This window comes from Petaurus breviceps, unplaced genomic scaffold, assembly GCF_028583685.1.
Source record: "Petaurus breviceps papuanus isolate PSGF00001 unplaced genomic scaffold, PetGlider_PUasm1.0 189, whole genome shotgun sequence".
NCBI lineage: Eukaryota > Metazoa > Chordata > Mammalia > Diprotodontia > Petauridae > Petaurus > Petaurus breviceps.
In genome coordinates this window covers 11,029,060-11,044,886 of record NW_027185809.1, presented here as the reverse complement: position 1 = coordinate 11,044,886, position 15,827 = coordinate 11,029,060, and the positions used below count along the sequence as shown (strand labels likewise).

Genomic DNA, 15,827 nt, shown 5'->3' with positions numbered 1-15,827 from the left:
AGAGAGAGAGAGAGAGAGAGAGAGAGAGAGAGAGAAAGAGAGAGAGAGAGATTCTGAGGGTCAGCAAGTACTCTAGTATCCCTCTGAAGGGTCATTATGATGGTGGAAGGAGAAGGAAGATATTGAGGATGGTAATGGACTCTACAAAACAGAAGTCTCAGGTTGAGGAAAATCCTGAGTAGAGGTTGACTTTCCCATTTTCCCTCTCTGTGAGATTATCTGTTATTTCATTTCCTAAATGCTTCCAAAGTCTTGAATTTTGTCTCTATCACAAAGAAGTCAGGGGTTAGCTAGGGATAATAATTATTTTAAAATTAGGCAAAGAACCAAACCTCTACTTAAATGTTTAGGAATTTCTTTAGATCAAATTTTGACTGAGTCATTTGTCTAAAATGCCTCCTTAACAGCTAAAGAAGGAACCACCTGAAAATTAGGTACCATTATATTTCTTCCAGGCTTAAAATGAACTAATTATTGGTGTTTCACTTGTGAGGTAGGTCCTAAATATGTTACTATCCCTATTACATAGGTGAAGAAACAGGCTCAGAGAGGTGAGGCCATGTACCCAAGGTAACCTAGCAAGTAAGTATCAAAGGTGAGATTTGGAGGAAGGGAAGGGAACAAGCATTTATTAATCATTTACTATATGACAGGCATTGTGATAAATGCTTTACAGATATCTCATTTGGTACTCACAAAGGCAGGTGCTATTATTTTATATTTTACAGTAGAGGAAACTGAGGCAGGTAGCGGTTAAGTGATTTGCCTAGAGTCACACAAATAGGCAAATATCTGAGGCTGGATTTGAACACAGGTTTCCCTGACTTTAAGTACAGTGCTTTATCCACTGTGTCACACAGATGCATTACTGGAACCCAAGTCTTTCTGATACTCAGGCCATCACTGCCTCTCTCATACCTCTAATGCGTCCTTTAACTCCCCTGGGCCTCCTTTTATATCTAAATAGCTAGCTGATCTCAAAGGTCCCTTCTCATTCTAAATATCATTGTTTCATTAGAATCAAAGTGATGCCCCACTCCCTAAAACAACTTTATGAAGTTCAACAAGTTTCAAAACTCAGAAATTTTTTCATTTTCTGCAGAATAGGCTTTATTAGAATTAGTAGAACCAAGTTTTCACTTGAAGGAGAAAAAAATCCCTTTGTTTTCTCCAGTGCTTTGAAGTGTGAAGTTTACATAATTTACTAAATGCTTCAAGTTTAAATATTCATAAGCCAGTTACCACCAAATCACCATTTACAGCTTGAAGTGTGAGGCTGCTGCTTAAAGGAAATGAACCATAATTCTCTATGTAAGCAGCATTTATTTCATGGTCTCCAAATAAGATAGAGACATAATCTAAATGAGTGGCAACTGTCTACAGGGTTAAAAGAAGCCAAGACTGGGAGTGAGGCTTGTGAAGGGAGCCTGGCATTTCTCAGAATCTCAACATGAAAGGAACCTTGGAAAAGAGACCCGTTAATCTCAGACCTGGCAGAGCATGTCTTTGTCATAGCATATCGGGGTCAAAACTAGCATAGGGCTGCCTGCCTACATCCCTAGAGCATAAATCTTCCCAACTTCCTTCTCCTCTAGCTCACAGGCCTTTATTTCTACCACCAATCTGGGAAAGGGTCAAGGTCCTCTTTTCACTTCTGACTCTGCTCCTGACTTTCCATACTTCTTTCCATCTTCTGGTGTGCTATGAAATGACTTTCTCTTAAAAGACCTTACTTTTGGTACCTTCTCCAGTGCTGACTGCCTCTTCTTTCTCAAAGAGGTGGAAGGAAGAATGACATCCTCTTTGCTCCCCATTATAACTTTTCAGACACTTCCTCTTACACCATCACTCAGAAAACACCTTTCCTTTTTTTAAAAGTCACACCATTCTGCACATATCCTTGCTGGCTTCATCTATGGACCTGTAGGGAATTATCCATTCCCTGCTCAGTACCTGGCTTAAAAAGTCTTCTTCTTTACACCAAATCCTTCCTTCTCCAAATACCCTCACCTCCCAGTTCCACAGTCTTCTCAATTTTTCTAACCTCTTTCTGCAATCTTCTTCAGCCACTGACAGTACTAGTATCTTCTGGGGATGAGGGAAAATCCTGCCCCTGAACAAATAAATTTTCCCCTGGTGTCAGAATTCCTTTTCCTGAGCAGTATGCTAATTAACCATGAAAGATTAAAATCAATTCTTTTGCAGTGATAATAGTAGTATCTGGTCATTCAATCTGTGATCTTGATTTCTACCATGTGTTTTCTTCTAAACAATTAAACTTCTATTGATATTTTTAGTTTCATATTTAATTTTTATTTTTTGATGCAGTGGTGGCAAAATGGGTAGAGTTCTGTGTCTGGCATCAGGAAGTTCTGAGTTCAAATCCAACTTCACAAACTTACCTAACTCTGTGACTTTGGGTAAGGTCAAAACCTCTGTTTGCCTTAGTTTTCTTAACTGTAAGTTGGGGACAATAGCATCTATCTCACAGGTTTGTAAGTACCCATTATGTGCTAGTCACTGGAAATAAAACCACAAAATTAAATAATCTCTGACTTCAAGGAGCTAGTGATCAATTTGACATCCAGATTAGATTATTCCTGGCTTGATGTGGGAGTACACACCCATAATCTCAGCTACCAGTGATGCTGAAACTGGTAGATCTTGGGAGTCCTGTGTGGCAGTGGGCTCTACCAAACTGTCATCAATACGGTGAGTCCTTGGAAGTAAGAGGCCACCAGATTTCCTAATGAAGAGGTGACTCTGATCAGAAAGATGCCAGTTTTTCATGACATTAGGTCCATGAGTATCCCCTGATTTTCTAGCCTGGAAGAGATAAGGAGACCCAATTTTATTCCTATAGTAGAAATTACTTAGAATCATGAAGTTAGAGTATGTTACCATTGGAAAGGATCTTTAGGATCACATATAGTCCATGCTTCTTATTTTATAGGTGGGAAGACTGAGGCCCAGTGAGTAGGTGTGACTTGCTCAAGTTGATATTTGTTCCTTCCCTCTTCTGCGGAAGCTTGATGCTTCTAAGGGGGTTGTGTATAATTGAATAAAAGAACTTCTAGGTCTCAGGCCTTTCATTATTAAGGGATGTTGACTACTTCTGGTCTCAGTGTTTTGTTTTTTTATAAGAACAATTTTTGTGCTTACTTCAAAGAAATTTGTCATCTCATTTATTCATCACTGAAATTTTTCTGACCTACACATAGAGGTGTATTATTTTGTATTCCACGAGGTCAGGATATGTTGCTAGTGGTATCTGGTAGGTACAAGAAATCTACAAAAGCATTTGGCACAGGACCACTGATGAACTGTCCACCATTTGTTATTAGAAGGTCAGTAAGGTTTAGGTGCCCATAAAAACTCTTCCTAAAATTCCCAGTGGTGGAAAGGTTGTCTGGATATACAGAAGCAGGTAAATCTCTTGTAATATTGTCCTGTCCTAGTAACCTATATTGAAGATGATGTATATATGAATTATACATATGTATATATATTTATATACATACACACATATATATTTGTAGTAAGGGAAGGTTCTCTGAGTAGGAGAGAAGTAGCTAAAATGGAATTATTTCAGAATTTTTAAATCTCAGAACATTGTTCAGGGATGCCAAGCTTTTCCCAAGATAGTTTGCTAAAAGCTAAAGGAAAGGAAGAGTAACTAACCCCTTTTAGTGTTCCCTGTGCAGAGGAAAGGTATATTTGGAAATGAATGTGTTGTCAAATAAAAGTCTTTAATAAAATCAAAAAAGGGCCTAAGATAAAAATTCAATATCTTGAAAGATCTGTTATGGTCAGATTACTATTACAGGTCACCTAGAGTACTATGTTTAGTTACCAAAACTCTTGAAAGTGAGGGGTAGGGTGGAGTGGAGATTAACCATTATAGCAGCAAGCATCCCAATGTCCCCAGGATGCCTGCTCACACAGGTTCTTGGATCTGCTTTGTTCAAGGAAAGCAACTCAAAATGGGTTAACAAGCTTACTTTAATCAGTCAGACATATATCGTTTACCTTGTTCAGGAGAAAAGGTCAGCACCCTGAACCTCAAAGTATACAGGCATAATTATCAAGACAGAAACATCAAGTAGACAGATTTCCAAACTGTCCAACCATTACATCCATACCCAGTCAACATCTGGGTTTCCACATTCTGGGTTTTTCAAAGCCGGGGGACTCTCAACAACGGCTTCCCAGAACTCAGATCAAATCACAGAACACTTCTCAAAGTGAGTCCCTAAACAAAGCTACACATCAGGACTTATATAGCCTTCTCCTGGCTCAGAGAATGTAACAACCTTATTGACCCACTGGTCAATCAAAAAGTATCTACTGAAAAACAAGCCTCCCTCCCCAGGCTTCTGCTGCACTTTAGCCTAGGGGCAGGGAAGATCTTCTAAATTTGCATTCCCATTACAACCATTTAGAAGTTATTTAGAGGAAGGGGACTAGGGTGATTTAGGGAATTGGAGGAGAGACTGGAAACTATATGGTACATGGATCAGTTGAAGGATTTTTGGATCTTTAGCCTGAAGAAGAAAAAAAAATGCATCTGGGGTAGGGCATGGAGACAGGACGTGATATCTTCAAATATCTAAAGACGTTATATAAAATATAGATTTAAATCATACTGTATCATTCAACATGGTAACAGTAGGACTAATCTGTAGAAGCTATAGGGAAGCATATTTTGCCTCAATATAAGGAAGAAATTTCAGACAAGTAGGGTCAATTAATTCCTGTGTTCAATTTTGTTTTCACTTATAATACTGCTCCTTTTCTCCTGACAGGAGATAAGCATATTTGACAGTGATTTTAAACCACAATCCCATTTGATAGAAAGATAGGAAAAGAAACTTGACTTTAATAATGCTTCATAAATCATAATTAAATAGGACAATCAGAATATCATCAGCCTGTAGAACAAAGAAGAGCCTCATGTGATTCAGGGTGCTGCCAATCCTGGAATCAAGAGGGATCCAAGACTAAATCCCCCATTTGACAATTACTAGCTGTATGTCCAGAGGCATCATAAAACCTTTCCCAATCTCAGTTTCCTCATCTGCAAAATGAGAATAATAATGCCTGTTCACAGGGTTGCTCTGAGCATCACAGAATCACTAAATTTGAGAGTTGGAAGAGAACTCAGTAGCCATCTAGTCTGACTGATACAGCCAAAAATATCTCCACTATGATATACTCAACAGATTGTCACCTCACCTCTTCTTAACAGCCTCTAGTGAGAAGGAGCTGCAGTGAACTGAAGCCTGTTCATACTGATTTGAAAGAGCTAAACTTACGGTTTTTAGTATGAGCATTTAAATCTTTGGAAACTGGTAAATGCTCCAATTCAGGGCTTGATTTACTGTTGATTTTCTAGACTTGAGAAAGTCATGGAAGTGTGTGCCTGTGTGCATGAAAGTGTGTGTGTGTGTGTGTGGTTTCCCAGAGAGCTGGTTGTTAAATCTTTACCTCCTGGAACAGGCCATTCTACTAATTGCCATTTCAAATTGTTAGGAAGTTTCTCCTGCTATCAAACCTAAATTTGCTCTTTGCATCTTCTGCTCTGATCCCAGTAATACCCTCTGGTCTCAAACAAAACAAGTTTAATCCCTCTTCCACATGGAAGCCCTTGAAATACTTCAGTTCAGTTCTCTAGACTAACCTGGTTCCTTCAGCTATTCCTTAGATGACATGAGTTGAGGACATTCACCATCCCAGTTGCCCTCCTGGATGCCAGATTATCCTTGAGACTGAACACAATACTCTGTATGTGATCAATTAAGATGATATGTGTAAAGTGATTTATAGATCTTAAAATGCTATCTAAATGTCTGATATTATTATGATTTTTTTTTTTACTTAGACTTCCATTCATACCTTCTCCACTGAATCTCACTACCACTTGAGTCTTGAATTCAACCTGAATTTACTGGGCCTGTTTTTTTTTAATTGGGTTTCTTTGTTTGTTTGTTTTGCTTTTTGGAGGACCACTGGGGTTACGTGACTTGCCCAAGGTCACACAGCTAGTAAGGGTTAAGTGTCTGAGGCTGGATTTGAACTCAGGTCCTCCTGACTCCAGGGCTGGTGCTCTATTCACTGTGCCACCTAGCCGCCCCAGGGCCTGTTCTTTCTTGAGCTGAATAACCCAACCTAATTTATTCTGTATTCTTCAGAGTCATGTAAGGTCTTAATGAAGCCTTTGCCTCTAGTTCCTCCAAGGACTGAGTGTCCTGGAAGCCTTATCCATCTCTTTCCCATCTGAGTATACAGAGAAGTGCTACCCTTCTTTTTTTTTTAGGTTTTCTTTTAGCTGTTTAGGCAGTGAGGTGATTTCAGTGTGGGGCCTAGAGTTAGGAATTTCAAATCTAGCCTCAGAATTTATTTAGTTGTCTGACCTTGGGAAAGTCACTTAACCATTGCTTGCCTCAGTTCCCTCATCTGAAAAAAAGGGGATGATGACATCTACCTCCCAGGACTGTTACGAGGATTAGATTTTTGAAAAGCACTTAACACACTGTCTGGCACGCAGCAAGGACTATATATATGCTACTTTCTCATCCTCATTATTGTTGTAACAAACTACATTACCTGAAAATGAGCTGAAACAAAATATTTTTAATCTGTTTTGTCATAGTAACAATTACCACAGTGTTATTAGAACTCGGTATTAAAAACAGTGCTCAGAAAAGGAGATGCCAATATATGAGTCTCTACTTATGAAGACATGCATTTGGAAAACCTTTGCTTTGTGTCTTTTATGTGATATTGGTAGAAAACTAAGCATAATAACTTTTTTTTTCAAATGCTTTATTAACTTCTGGTTTACATCATTCATTTCTGCCAGATTTTGAGTTAGAAGTTTTTTCCCCATTTTTCCCCTACCCACTGCCCCAAAATAGCGGTCCCACAGGATATCTCCTCCTCCAATCTGCTCTCTCCCATATCTTCTTCCATATCCCCTTTGACTTTTCCAGTAGGGCATGGTGGATCTCTATGCCCCAGTGCCTGTATATGTTATTTCCCAATTACATGTAAAATAGTATTAATAATTGTATTTACATATTTTTAAACATTTGATTTTAAAACTTTGAATTCTGGATTCATTCCCTTCCTCCCTTGTCACCCACCCTTACTGGGAAGATAAGCAATTCAATATAGGTTATACATATGTAGCTAATGCAAAACATTACCATAGTAGATATATTGTAAAAGACTATTTCTCTCCCTCCTATCCCACCTTCCATTTGTTCTGTTCTCTACTGTGATCCTGTCCCTTTTCAAAAGTGGGTGCTTCCAATTTCCCTCCCCCCCCAGCCTGATCTCTCTTCCCTTCCATCATCTCCCCTCTCATCCCCTTCCCCCTACTCTCTTGTAGGGGGAGATACCCTATTTAGTGTGTATGTCATTCCCTCCCTGAGCCAAATTCAGTGAAAATAAGGTTTTGCCTTTTTGCCTTCCTGTTCTTCCCCATTGTAACCATTTTCCCTTGCCTCTTCTATATGAGATAGTTTACCTCATTCTGTCCCTCCCTATCTCCTCTCATTATATTCCTCTCTCACCTCTTAATTTCACCTTTTAAGTATTATCCCTTCCTGTTTAATGGGTCCTGTGCCCTCTATCTATGTATACCTGTAAACATATGTACACACATTCACATATGTATTCATATGCCCACATACCCTCCTATATAGATATATATGTATATATTCCCTTCAACTATTTTCATACTGAGAAAAGTTTCATCAGTTACAATGATCATTTTTCCATGCAGTAATGTAAAAAATTCAACTTTGATAAGTTCCTTGTGATTTTTTTCCCCCATTTACCTTCTCAAGCTTCCCTTGCTTCTTGTATCTGAATGCCAAATTTTCTATTCAACTCTGGTTTTTTCAGCAAGAATGCTTGAAAGTCCTCTATTCCACTGAATGACCATATTTTCCCATGAAATATGATACTGAGTTTTACTGGGTAGGTGATTCTTGGTTTTAATCCCAGATCCTTTGACCTCCAGATAATCCTATTCCAGGCCCTTCAATCCCTCACTGTAGAAGCTGCCAGATCCTGAATTACCCTGATTGTGTTTCTGCAATATTCAAATTGTTTCTTCCTGGCTGCTTGTAATATTCTCTCCTTGATCTGGGAGTTCTGGAACCTAGCTATAATATTCCTAGGAGTTTTCTTTTTGGGATTTTTTCAGGAGGTGATTGGCGGATTCTTTTTTGCTCTATTTTGCTCTCTGGTTCTAAAACATTAGTGCAGTTTTTCTTGAGAATTTCTTGGAGGATGATTTCTAGGTTCTTTCTTTGATCATGGCTTTTAGGTAGCCCAATAATTTTTAAATTATCTCTCCTGGATCTATTTTCCAGGTCAGTGGTTTTTCCCATGAGATATTTCACATTGCCTTCTATTATTTCATTTGTTTGGATCTGTTTCACAGCATCTTGATTTCTCATAAAAATCACTAGCTTCCATTTGCTCCAGTGTAATTCTAAAGGAATGATTCTCCTCAGTGAGCTTTTGAGATTCTTTTTCCATCTGGCAAATTCAGCTTTTTAAGGCATTCTTCTCATTGATCCTCTTTTGCCATTTGAGTTAGTCTATTTTTTAAGGTGTTATTTTCCTCAGTCAGGTTGTTGACTCTCATTTGATAATTTTCTTACATTGTTCTCATTTCTCTTCCCAATTCTTTCCTCCACTTTTTTTCATTTACTTCTTAAGATTCATGGCCTGTAACCAGCTCATATTTTCCTTTGAAGCTTTTGTTGCAGGAGTTCTGACTTCACTGTCTTCCTCCTGTTCCCTGCTTTGATCCTTTTTGTCCCCAAAATAGGAGTCTAATGTTGGATTTCTTTGCTTGGTTTGCTTCCTTTGTCTGCTTATTTTGCCATTCTATTACTTGACTTTTGGGCTTTTTGCCACAGTAGGACTCTGCTACCAGACAGGAGAGCTTCATACCAAATGCTGGGATTTTCTCAGCTGCCAAAGGTGGTGCCCTCTCTGAAGCCTCCACATGCTCTGGCAAGCTAGTCACACACCCCAGGACCTCCACCCTAGACTGCAATCCAGATCCAAGCAGGTTAAAGCAAAAGTGATTACCCCTCAATATGTTTGCTTGGTCCCCCTAAACTCTGCAGGCCAGGAGCTGAAGCTGCCATGTCGGGGAGACTGTACGGCCGCGGCTCCTCAGGGGCTTCTCTCCCCAGGGAAAGAGGCCAACGTACTCCCAACTACTGGATCCCAAAATACACACTGCACTGACCTCTTGCTTTGTCCTTCTCATCTATGTGTTGATAATTCTGGAAACAGCCACAGCTGCTGGTGATCTGGTGTTCCTCTAGCAGGTGGTTGGTCAGGCCTGCCCTGGGGCTAAAACCTTGGGGTGTGGGGCTGGGATCGGCTCCCAGAGCGCTGTGCTGACTGATTCTTGCCAGCCTCCTGAGCTGTCCTCAACAGGAGGTTAGCTTCTTTGTGTCATGTTGTAGGTTCTGTAGCCCCAAAGTTTGTTCAGAGTCCCCTTTTACATGAATTGGGGGAGGTGGACGCCAGAGTCCCTGTGTACGTCCTGTTTCTACTCTGCCATCTTGACTGCACCCCGCCCCACCCCGGCATAATAACTTTTAATTCTAACACCCCTTCTGGTTTCAGTACAGATTTTTGCTATACATACTAATGCTTGATTTCAAAATTAAATCCAACAAGTACTTGAGTATCTACCGTGTAAACCCAAATTAGACTTCTAAGGGAAATAAGGTCTTAGAGTCTTAAAAGCCCTCAGGAGTTAAGGAGTACAACTTTTCCTTCCAGTCCTGGCATCTCCTTATAACAGCCTGGTAAGGTATCATCTAATCTTTTCTTGAATACATTTAGTGACAAGTAAGTCATTATCTCATATTCAGACCTTCCATTTTTGAAAAACTGTAACTAGGGTGGAGCCTTGCTTCAGGGCATTTAAATATTTTCAGAAGCATCAAAAAAGCAACCTGAGACTTGCATGACTTTTCTTTGTCATAGAGGAGCTAAGAGACAAAGAACCTGTCACATACCTGTATAATATCAGTCCCAAGGTCCATAGCAGTTAGGAAACCTGAAGGTCTTGGGACATGATGGCATGTCTGAGTCACATATTACTGATCTCAAGGGTTATTGTTGTTGTTTTTGTTTGTCATTCATTTTTTTTTTGGAGGGGGAAGGCTGGGCAATTGAGGTCAAGTGACTTGCCCAAGGTCACACAGCTAGTAAGTGTTAAGTGTCTGAGCCTGTATTTGAACTCAGGTCTTCCCAACTCCAGGGCCAGTGCTCTATTTACTGTGCCATCTGTCCTTCATTCTTGAAGAGGACCATGACAACAGGAAGGTGATACCATGACTTGCAAAATTGGATTTTTTTTTTTTGCCTTTTTGGAGGGCAATTGAGGTTAAGTAACTTGCCCAAGGTTACATGGCTAGTTTTTTTGTGTGGGTATTAAGTGTCTGAGGCTGCAACCAAACTTGGGTACTCCTAACTTTGGGGCCGGTGCTTTACTCACTGCACTGCGGCCTAGCCATCCCCATGAATTGGATTTAAGTGAGGCAGGGCTGTGCAAAGTCATCAGCCTCACTTCTTCCTCTGGAGCCATCTGGGTCCAGTGATAAGATATGGATCAGGATGACTAGAGATGTCCCTGCTGATCTCAAGGGGTCAGAATATAGAAGGCATAGAGTTAAGAGGATAGAGCCAATACCTGACACGACTCAACCACTTGCCTTTCTTGTTCACCCTGCAATGGCCATGTCTGCTCATGATTCTGGGCCCTCGATTCTTTAACGTTGATGGTGGATGCTGCTTAACTCCAAGCAAAAAGTCTTTGACCAGTAGTGTGCTGATAAATCTTTAACAACAATCAGCTCAGGTTTTGGGGGGGGTGGCAGATACACAGCACACACTTTTAAGTTTAATCCGCATTATCATTTTCTCTATCACTTTCTTAAGTCAAAGCCCCACAAATAACAAGTAAACCAAGCCCTTATTTATAACATTTGAAATTTACTAAATGCAAATGTTCACACTGAAAATTTAACCATCAGCTCCAAAGCTGGCTCTAGCCTACCCCTGCTGCAACCCACTTTGATATGACAGTGGTGTCAGGGAACAGTTGCCATCTTGGATGGAGTCTGTCTTCTGTTCTATTGATTCCAGAGTTTTCTCCCGGGAAAATAAAAAAATCCACCATGTCTTCACAATGTGTTTGGAAAGAGGGGTAACAGAAAGGAAGAGGATTCACTTGGCCTGTATCAGTGTTATTATCTTCCCCTCTAGCCCTTTCTCCTGAAGACATTGACTTGCGGGCTTGTTAACTTCTCTTAGCCAGAGAATTGTTTGTTCCAACCCACACATGAGCATTGCTAATTCTACCTGATCTTGGACAGTGGGGAAAAAAAAATCCTACATCGTCAAAGAAGTTTGGCTGCTCAGTAGACAAGGGAGAATGGCATCACCAAAAATCAGTAGGCAAATTTATAGGCTAGAGGTTTTAAGGAAGCTACTTGTTTTTTTTTTTTTTTCCTAGAAGGTTATCTGCCTTAAGGGGAAATCTCTTCCTATAATGAAATCATAAGTAACAATTCCTTGTATGTATTTCGGGTCTGAGCTCTCCTGAAGATTTTTATTTTGAGCCCCTAATCTCTGCCTTAAAGGAGGTCTGACTGGACCCTTTACAGAAATGTGTTAATTGCAAGCACTTTGAGTGCATTGATCCAAAACTGCTCTGATTAAATAATTATTCACAACAGCACCTAGGAGGGCTGACATTAGATTGGTTTGAAAGAGCCAAACCAAGTTTCCACATAAATGAGAAATGCTGGCTAATTCCCAAGTGGAATTGAGCTCTGTGCTCTGCCTGGCTCTCTCAGTAGGTCTGGGTCTAGCTCTTTAATTACATTCCCAACCACTGATGTTTAGACTAGATTTGGATTGTTTTCATATTAGTTTCTTTCACACCTTCACACTAAATATAGGAGAGGCACACTGCTCTTTCATGTTGGGGATACAGAGGGAGTTAAGGGAAGGTTGACAAATTCTATATCTGTACCTTCTTTTTTCTTTTGTTCTTTAGCCAAAAGACTGTATGTTCTCTGAAGGGTGTAAGAGTAATTGCTTCCCTCATGAAGATTCACAGCTAGCTTACAACACTTGCTGTGGCAGTCTTGCCATTCTCAAACATCCCCATTAAGTAGGCTCTCCATACTTGCTGTCTGTTGTTTAGGTCTTTGCTTGGTTTTCTTTCTTAAAGATGGCTCAAACAGAACCATTTTTGAGGTGTTAGTGCTTCAGAATTTTTCTCCAGAAAAAAAGTTTCTGTTCTTTCTCCTTTTCATCCTTTATAGCAGATCTTGGCATCTTTAATAATTCTAATTTTTCTTTGCTTTTCTCATCTCCTTTCTTCTCTCCTCCTCCCAATCCTCCCTGCCCCCAATCTTGCTAGACCCCACACTCAACTGAAGACTATCTTAAAGATAATTGCCTAGTTAAGACTGGTTTAAAACCAGCTTTAGTGGAATAAGTGTTGTAGATGAGAAGACGTTGTCAGATTACTCCTGTGCTCATCCTCTCTCCCTTCCTTTTTTGGAACCATTGACTACTTTGAATTGAAAAGGCAGGGACTGGGGGGAAGGGGGGATGGGTAGAGCCAAGATGGTGGAATAGAAACAGGACTTTCCTGCGGCTCTGGCTTCCACCTCCTTCGATACATATTAAAAATTACTCTAAGCAAATTTTAGAGCTACAGAACCCACAAAGTGACAAAGGGAAACAAATCTCCCACTGAAGACAGCCTGGAAAGCCTACAGGAAGGGTCTATCACAGCAGGCTGGGAGCCAAGCCCTGCCCTGCCTGAGCCAAGTGGTTTTGGCCCCATGCAGCCCTGACCTGCAGCGGCCAGAACAGACTTCAGGAGAGTGAAGCACCAGCAGCTGTGGTGGTTTCCAGACTTATCAACCCATCAACGCCAAAGACAAAGTAAAAGGTCAGTATGGAACTCTGTTGGAACAGGGGTGGATAGAAGAGCATGATCTGGCCACTGACCCTGGCATGAAAAGAAGTGGAGAAGTGGCAGTGGCTGTCCCATGTGGCTGCCTCGGGAACTCCTGGCCTGCAGACTGAAGGGGGGACCAAGAGACCATTCAGACGGTAAATGCTCTTACCTGCTTGGATCTGGATCACAGTCTTGGGGGGAGGTCCTGGAGTGTGTGGCCAGATGCCAGAGCCTGTGGGGGCTGCAGAGAGGACACCTTCCTAATTGCTCCAGCAGCTGTGAAAACCGTAGCATTTTGCGAAAAAGCTCTTTCCATTCTGAAAGGAGAGTTCTACCATGGCAGAGTTCAAAAGTCAAGTAATTGACTGGCAATGTGAACAAGCATAGGAAATGCAATCCTGTCATAGATTCCTTTTTTGGGGACAAAAAGGATGAAAGCATGGGATGGGAGGAAGGCAACAAAGTCAGAACTCCTGCATCAAAAGCTCCCAAGAAAAATAAGAACCGGTTACAGACCATGGTGAAACTCAAGAAGGATTTTGAAAACCACGTAAGAGAAGTGGAAGAAAAATTGGGAAGAGAAATGAGAATGATGCAAGACAATCAAGAAAACTTCAGTCAACAGCCTGACTGAAGAAAATAACACCTAAAAAAAATAGACTAACTCAAATGGCAAAAGAGGCCCAAAAAGCCAATGAGGAGAAGAATGCCTTAAAAAGCTGAATTTGCCAGATGAAAAAAGAATTTCAAAAACTCACTGAGGAAAATAATTCCTTTAAAATTAGATTGGAGCAAATGGAAGCTAATGACTTTATGAGAAATCAAATATAAAACAGATCCAAACAAATGAAAGAATAGAAGGCAATGTGAAATGTTTCATTGGAAAAACCACTGACCTGGAAAATAGATCCAAGAGAGACAATTTAAAAATTATTGGGCTACCTGAAAATTATGGTCAAAAAAAGAGCCTAGACACCATCTTTCAAGAAATTACCAAGCAAAATTGCCCTGATATTCTAGAACCAGAGGGAAAAATAGAAATTGAAAGAATTCACTGATCACCTCTTGAAAAAGATCCCCAAAAGAAGACGCCCTAGGAATATTATAGCTAAATTCCAGAATTCCCAGGTCAAGGCGAAAATACTGCAAGCCATCAGGAAGAAACAATTGGAGTATTGTGGAAACACAATCAGGATAACACAAGACCTAGCAGCTTCTACATTAAGGGATCGAAGGGCTTGGAATATGATATTCGAGAGGTCAAGGGAACTAGGATTAAAACCAAGAATCACCTACCCAGCAAAACGGAGCATAATGCTTCAGGGGAAAATATGGTCATTCAGTGAATTAGAGGATTTTCAAGCATTCTTGATGAAAAACCAGAGCTGAACAGAAAATTTGCCTTTTACATACAAGAAGCAAGAGAAGGTAAACAGGGAAAAGAAATCATAAGGAACTTATTAAAGTTGAACTATTTATATTCCTACATGGAAAAAATGATAATTATAACCCATAAGACTTTTTTCAGTATGAGTACAGTTGAAGGGAATATATATATATATATATATATATATGTGTGTGTGTGTGTGTGTGTGTGTGTGTGTGTGTGTGTGTATGTATAGGAGGGTATAGGTATGTATAAATATATATGTGAGGGTGTGCATATATATGTACATGTATACATAGACAGAGGGCACAGGATGAGTTGAATATTAAGGGATAATGGCTAAGCAATAAAATTAAGAGGTGAAAGAGGAATATATTGGGAGAAAGAGAAAGGAAGAGATAGAATAGGGTAAATTATCTCATATAAAAGAAGCAAGAGAAAACTGTTACAATAGAGGGGAAGAGCAGGAAGGTAAAAGGGAATGGGACAACCTTACTCTCATTGAATTTGGCTTAAGGAGGGAATAACATACACACTCAATTGGGTATCTCACCCTACAGGAAAATACGGAGGAAGGGGATAAGAGGGAAGATGATAGAAGGGAGTGGAGGCTGGGGGAGAGGGCAGTTAGAAGCAAACACTTTTGAAAAGAGACAGGACCAAAGGAGAAAATAGAATAAGTGGGGGGCAGGATAGGATGGAGGGTAATATAGTCGGTCTTTCACAATATACCTACTATGGAAATTTTTTGCACGTACAAACTATATTGAATTGCTTATCTTCCCAGTGGGGGTGGGTGAGGAGGGAAGAAGGGAAAAAAAATCTGGAACTCAAATGTTTTAAAAAACAAATGTGTATTAAAAAGAAGAAATAAATTCAGGTTCTCTGACTCCAAAGTCAGTACACTTTAAGCACAGAGCAAATGATACTCTATTTGTGAAAAATTCTAGTAGTTTGGTTTCCACAGATTCTATAGGAACAATGGATGTTTCAAAAAGAGATGTTGCACAGGACATGCAGGAAGGTGTAAATCAGGATGAGGGGAGGAACAGCTTAGGACATTGTCCAAACATACAGCTGGAAGAAATCTGTAAGTTTGCCTGTGGAAGTGGCCTGGGCTAAACTGGCTCAAAATGGCTAGGGTCAAAGGATGGTCACCAACTTTTCATTAACACACATGTTTAACTCGCTTCATATATATATATATATTAGCTGACACACCCCACATAGAATTAAAACCTCATTATGCAATCATGGGAAGCTTGTCAGCCCATGTGGGGAGGGGGGAACATACAAAGTAGTAGATATAGTAGATATGTAGTGGACAGGTCAGAAAGCTTGTAACACAGAAGAGCTGCAACCAATCTGTAATGTAATGCCAAAAGAAGGCAACTTCCCAGGTTCAAAATACCA

The 15,827-nt window shown here is 40.1% G+C and overlaps 1 protein-coding gene across 1 annotated transcript in view; it reads left to right on the top strand.

Moving 5' to 3' along the window:
- The window catches only part of SPOCK1 (SPARC (osteonectin), cwcv and kazal like domains proteoglycan 1), an 875,982-nt gene that overhangs the window by 803,012 nt on the left and 57,143 nt on the right, over positions 1-15,827 (top strand). The gene's annotated exons all lie outside the window — the stretch shown is intronic.